Genomic DNA, 6914 nt, shown 5'->3' with positions numbered 1-6914 from the left:
AGACTGTTGACACTGCTGATGCAAACTGAAAAAGAACGACTAATCCTCAAGCTAACAAATTGAGCATATCAGTCAAATTGGGTGTTTCTCCCTAAATCTACAATGTAAAATCCTCAGATAGAGAGAATACTAATTATCTTTGCAAGTAATTCTACTTAAATCGACTACAGAAGTGCATGTTTGCAAACTGAATATCATCTTCTTTACTAGTTAGCTTTACACGCTAGTTTTTTTAGTTAGCTACACTGTAAAAAAAAAAGTCTGTAAAAATACAGTACAATATACCCTAATACTTTGAAGGAATTTTCCGTATTTGGTTTTTACAGGTGTTTTCCGTATTTTTTAATTACGCTTTGCATTGTGGGAACAAGATGCTCAGTCGATTATCGGCGCGAAAACAGTGCTTGAGCAGGCGCCATTATTCACGGAGATAGTCTCAATCAAATTTTAATTTTAAAGTCGGATTTCGGGTTTGGGGAACCATTCTTACACTTCCGTGGTAAATAATTTTTTGCTAAATGTAACAAACTGTAACATTCGTTAAAGTTGCTGTCTGGCTTGTTTGGCAAATGAATGACGGAGCCGTCGCATTCAACATTTTCAGCATACCGTCACATCTTAACATTACCCGACGTGGAGGTACGCGTTACAGTGTGCTCACTTTCAGTTTTAAAATAAAAGTTTATCAACTTTTAATTGTTGTTGATGCGGTGTATTTGTTACTGAGCGTGTCGTAAAGCATCGGCATATTAACGTTACTGAGGTGATGTTAAGCAGCTGTGATAACGTTAAATCTGAAGTGCGGTACAACTGTGTTTAGAGCGCTTTATGCCTTCACCAGGAGCTGGCAGAGCAATTGTCAAGAAAAGAAGACACCATTACGACTTTTTTTTTTTATTTAAAAGAGATTATATGATATGCATTCTTATCATGGGTTTGTATTCTGTTTTATTAGCTATTTTTATTTATGGAAGCATATGGGTAACAAAATTCAATTTGAAATGTAATATTTTAATTAATATGCAAAATAAAAAATTTTAACGCTTTAAGTTGCAAAATTTTAACATTACCCGACGTGGAGGTACGCGTTACAGTGTGCTCACTTTCAGTTTTAAAATAAAAGTTTATCAACTTTTAATTGTTGTTGATGCGGTGTATTTGTTACTGAGCGTGTCGTAAAGCATCGGCATATTAACGTTACTGAGGTGATGTTAAGCAGCTGTGATAACGTTAAATCTGAAGTGCGGTACAACTGTGTTTAGAGCGCTTTATGCCTTCACCAGGAGCTGGCAGAGCAATTGTCAAGAAAAGAAGACACCATTACGACTTTTTTTTTTTTATTTAAAAGAGATTATATGATATGCATTCTTATCATGGGTTTGTATTCTGTTTTATTAGCTATTTTTATTTATGGAAGCATATGGGTAACAAAATTCAATTTGAAATGTAATATTTTAATTAATATGCAAAATAAAACATTTTAACGCTTTAAGTTGCAAAATGAAAATGAAAATATATTACACAAATTGATTAGATATGTTTAGTATGTCCAAGCAAAAACTGTAGTAAAATTATCATTTAATTGCTGTTTTTCCTAAATGTATTTAGACTTAGGGGTAGGACACTTGGGATTGCATTTTGATCATAATACTGCGTGATAATTGTAGCAAAATGTAGTGAGAATTTCAGAATGCATTCTGAGCCAAAGGTGCAGCAAAAGGGTAGCAAAATGGTGGTTTAAATGTTTTTTATTCTTCTTAAAATGCATTGACACTTACATATAAGACGTTTCAATTGCATTTTCATTTAATACCTCACGATGGATATAAAGTCGATGTGGATTTGAAATGCATTTGAAAATGCAATGTGCCCCTGACTGGTCATAGGTCGTTAGGCTACATCAAGGCGGGGCTCGGCAACAGGATGCACAATAGGTCAATATTCATCATAAACCAAAAGCTATCCACATTGACAAACTAAATTCATTGCGGGGTATTAAATGAAAATGTTATTGAAACGTCTTGTATGTAAGTGTCAATGCATTTAAGAAACATAAAAGCAATTTAAATAACCATTTTGCTACCCTTTTGCTGCACCTTTTGCTCAGAATGCATTCTGAAATTCTCACTACATTTTGCTACAATTATCATGTGGTATTATGATGAAAATGCAATCTCAAGTGTCTAAATGCATTTAGCATTTAAATGATAATTTTGCTACAGTTTTTGATATATGTTAAATGTATCTAATCAATTTGGGTAATACATTTTCATTATAATTTTGCAACTTACAAAGTATTAAAATGTTTTTAATTTGCATATTAAAACTAGTGTAGAAAAAAGCAAATCTAAATTATATAACTGAATTTTCATTTTGCACTAAATTTTGGACATGTATGGTAAAATGTAAATTAAAATACAGAACTACTTTGCCATTTTACGTATTGCATTGTCATTTTGCATATTTCAAATTGAACATTTCAAATTGAATTTTGCTACCCATATGAGTCCATATTTATTTACCATTAGGGATGTTCAATACTGACAAAAAATTAGTCATTGAGTCATTTATTCAGTTGACTTTGTTATTGAAGTTGTTTGTGTAGGAAAGATTTAATCAATGTTTGGAGTGGCTTTCTGAATTTACAATGTGCTGTTTATAATTTCTTATTTGTCTGTTATTGGTGATTCCAGATTGCTGTCATTCAAGAAGTTATAATTTCCTCCCCCATTGTGGCTGAGCTACACATTCTCTTTGGTTTATTTTAAACATAAAACATCCAGAGGAGAATGGCACCTACGCTGGAATTCATACAAATGTAAGGAACATCTGTAATGAAACTGTGTATAAAGCATTTTGTTGTGTTGCGTTTTAGTTGAAAATAATCAAAGGGTTAGTTCACTCAAAAATGAAAATTCTGTCATTAAATCACTCACCCTAATGTTGTTCCAAACCCGTAAGACATTCGTTTATCTTTGCAACACAAATTCATATTTTTGATTAAATCTGAGCGCTTTCTGACCCTCTATAGACAGCAAGGGCCCTACCACGATTAAGGCACAGAAACGTATTATAAGGACATCGTTAAAAAGGTCCATGTGACATCAGTGGTTCAACTGTAATTTCTCGAAGCTATGAGAATACTTTTTGTGCGCAAGTAACAAAAATAACTTTATTCAATGATTTCTTCTCTCCTGGGAGAGTCTGTCGCCATTAACGAGAGTACCACGACGCATGCGTGTACGTTCATTTGCCAGTAAACAAGGTGCAGCGCATGCGGGGTCTACGTCAGCAGCACCACACGCATTCGCCGTGGGCCAAAGAGCTCTCGGATTTCATCAGAAATATCTTAATTTGTGTTCTGAAGATGAACGAAGGTCTTATGGGTTTGGAACAACATGAGGGTGAGTAATTAATGACAGAATTTTCATTTTTGGGTGAATTATCTCTTTAAGTGTATCATAAAACATTGTTGACAAGATCACAGAAGCAATTGGAGACCACTGGAAATGCAAGTTTAGCATTTTATAAACAATGTTTGAACTGGAACTTGATAATTCAATCTCAACCTGTTCTGCACATTACGCTGTATTTCACTTTCATTCATTTTATTTCTTGTCATTTGCGGTCTTCCTGTGAAGAAATCCTGAACGAGGGTCAAAGGTTCAGATGAAGGGAACCTACGCTTCCAAGACTCATGTATGAACAAAAATTCGAGAATCCATGTACAATTTGAGGGTTTTTTCAAATCTCAACATAGAACTTGGACTGAACATGCAGCAAAAGAAAAAAAAAGTTGTTTTCTCAAACTGGCACATTGCAAGAGATACTGAAAGCACACAAACACTTGGAGCCCTGCTCTTAGTTTAGATTGTATAGTTCTCTTAGTTTCACATTGAAATGTCAGGCATGAGTTCATGAATCTTTGTTCTTTATTTTCAAATGCTGTACAAGAAAGTTTTTTTGCAGTACCATGTCAATTGTAGATGCAGATAATTTAGCATGAATTAGTAATCTAGGTTAATAATCTAATTTAAAGGGTTAGTTCACCCAAAATATTATATGAAAAATCTCTTTCCAATCCTGTTAAGACTTTTGTTCATTTTTGGAACACTAATGAAGATCCTTCTTAATGAAATCTGACAGCTATAACTTATTGGACCTTGAAATGGTAGTTGTAGGCTGTCAATGGAGGGACAGAAAGCACAGATATTTCATTAAAAATGCTTTTCATTTGTGTTCCAAACATTCCTGGATTTATTTGCTATTACACTGTAAACCCGAACAGTACTACTAACTTATAAAGATTAAGAACACTGCAATTAAAGTCTGTTAAATTGTTAATGCAACTTAGAACAATTCCATTTTCTGAACGAGGAATTTAGTTTTATTTTTGTGTGGCTCAACATTTTTGAGTAAACTCTTCTATTTAAATTATTATTTTTAAGTTTACTGAATGACGTAAATTGACGTCACCTCGTTGCTCTAACCGACGTTCAGAAGAATCCATTCAACATGGCGGATAATCGCAAGCGACCGGAGCAAACTTAATGAAACAACTTGTAAGTAAATCAAAACAACTGTGACAATTTCTTATTTGCTTTTTGAGTGTTGTAAGAATATCATGATAAAGGAATGTTTTCATTTTTGGGAAACGCTGTTTTAATACCCTGTTGAAAAAACCAGCATATGCTGGTTAGGTATGTTTTGAACCTGGGATGCTGTTTTATGCTGGCCCTTTGCTGGTTTAAGCTGTTCCTTTGCTGGTTTATGCTGGTCCTTTGCTGGTTTAAGCTGGTCCTTTGCTAGTTTAAGCTGGTCCTTTGCTGGTTTATGCTGGTCATGTGCTGGCAAAGGACCAGCAAAGGACCAGCATAAACCAGCATCCCAGCGTCAAAACATACATAACCAGCATATGCTGGTTTTTTCAACAGGGCAGCGCTGTAAAGCGCGGCATTTCCCTAACGTTAGTGCTTTTGAATGCGCATTTTGAATGCTATTTTAGCGCCACTGCTTATAGTATAATGTTAACGTCAAAGAAGGGCACTAATGTTAACGTTAGCCGGCATTTTTTCAGTAAACGCAGTCCTAACGTAGGTTTTGAATGTCGCTGCTGTTAACTGCAATGTTTAGGGCTGCGTTTCTCAAAAGCACCGTGAGCTAAGTCGATTGTTGAGACCATTTGGTGGCAAATGTTTCTACGATTATCTTAGCCAAACAATGCTTTTTTTGGGAAATGCCCTGGTAAATGTGATTTTTATTTGGTCTGTTTTTAAACAACTAGCTGCTAAGAGTATTAATCCAAAATTAGGTTAAAGCCAATACACAGACATGAATTTTGCAATATATTAAATTTACAAAAGCAATCTACAAACTTGTAGTAACCTTTGCAAACTTTCTTTAATTGCAGGCTGAGCTGGATGATGAATACAAAAGAGTGAGCCTCAACACTTAAGGTAACTTATATTGTTGAAGAGCAAGTTGTGATGTGTCTTCACATAACAGGACACAGACTTGGCTTTCTCTTTTCTACATCATTGTTGGTTTTACACTTACTTGTGCATGTTTGTGCTGTGGTTTTATAGGTTTGTGCGGAGTTTCACCATATCAGAGAAAGTGGCACACACCAGCAAGATTTCACAGATGTTGCATGACATTCTAAATGTTTGATCTTCAGGTGAGTGCAAATTCACAAACACTAACTACCTCCATCACTGACTTCATTGTATATAAAATAAAGTTGGCCTGCTTGTTTAAGATGTTTATTTTTTTTGTCAACATGCTCTCCCAGTGTACGTGTGTGAGGAGAACTGTTCTTCAGGACATGAAATGTAAGTATTAAGTACATTAATAGATCTGAAATAGAGTGGGGGAACTTTGACGTCAGAACCAGGAAGTGTAATTCGCCACGGGTTCTTTTGAGATTTTCCAATGAGGTTTTTCAATTTATGAATAAAATAAAGCCTGTGGTAAACATAACTTGACGATACTTCTACGTTTTGTTCTACAATATAAACTGCACACATTCACAGCCTAAACCTTCTTACCTAGCTACTTACTAAAAACATACGTTTTCAAAAATGAACATAACTGCTTCAAAATTAGTATTTTGGGTATGGATGTCTGTAATTGACGTTGTACAACTAAACATAAAAGTATCGTCAAGTTATGTTTGCCACAGGCTTTATTTTAATTGGAAAATCTAGAAGGAACCCACGGCAAATTTCTTTTCTGGGTTCTGACGTTATAGTTCCCCCACTCTATTGGCAGTAAATATAAATGTCTCCTTTTAGTCTCTGAAGTTAAAGTTTTACCCTCTGTGCTTATTCCAGGAGGATTTGGGCGAGCCAGACATCACTGACACAAACATCTCTCCTGCTGATTTTGTTATCATGGACAACGAAACCACTACAAGTCCTGCAAGCACTGCAGTTGTGAGATGATCTTCCAGTGTTTGACATTCAGAAATACACCGTTCGTGCAGTTTAAAAAAGGCTGAATAAAAAATCCTCAATTGTATAGCCACAGTTGTGCGTTTGTTTTTTATTCATAAGTGTATTTTTTAGTTAGTATTTGTATTTAATAAAACATTACTGCATTAAAATAATTGGTAAATGAAAAACATTACATATGATAAACAATCATTTTAAGTACACTGCACTTAAACATTAAGCAAAAACAAATTTAAGCTTTTTAGTTTGACTTAATTGTTATTTATAATTAATGTTAACTTAAAAAATTTGAATTGCTTAATAAAAAATTTTGAGGTAATCAGTGTCCACAAATATTGAGTATTCGGAACTTATCGGGTTTTACAGTGTAAAGATAGGCCTATGCTATAATTTTTTTGAAATTTCTGCATAACGGATTGTCCGTTTATGTTACAGAAGATGATGTAAATCTACAGAATTTTC

At 34.4% G+C, this 6914-nt stretch overlaps 1 long non-coding RNA gene across 1 annotated transcript; it reads left to right on the top strand.

The window, feature by feature from the left end:
- The first annotated feature begins 5591 nt into the window (after positions 1 to 5591).
- On the top strand, positions 5592 to 6368 carry LOC107561916 (uncharacterized). The gene is made up of 3 exons (XR_001605932.1): positions 5592 to 5677; positions 5792 to 5831; positions 6333 to 6368. It is a non-coding gene; the product is annotated as an uncharacterized lncRNA (long non-coding RNA).
- The last annotated feature ends 546 nt before the right edge of the window (positions 6369 to 6914 follow it).

The sequence above is a fragment of the Sinocyclocheilus grahami genome, unplaced genomic scaffold, assembly GCF_001515645.1.
Source record: "Sinocyclocheilus grahami isolate Dianchi unplaced genomic scaffold, SAMN03320097.WGS_v1.1 scaffold798.1, whole genome shotgun sequence".
NCBI lineage: Eukaryota > Metazoa > Chordata > Actinopteri > Cypriniformes > Cyprinidae > Sinocyclocheilus > Sinocyclocheilus grahami.
The sequence above is the reverse complement of the archived record's forward strand: the minus strand, read 5'-3'. Positions and strand labels throughout refer to the sequence as shown.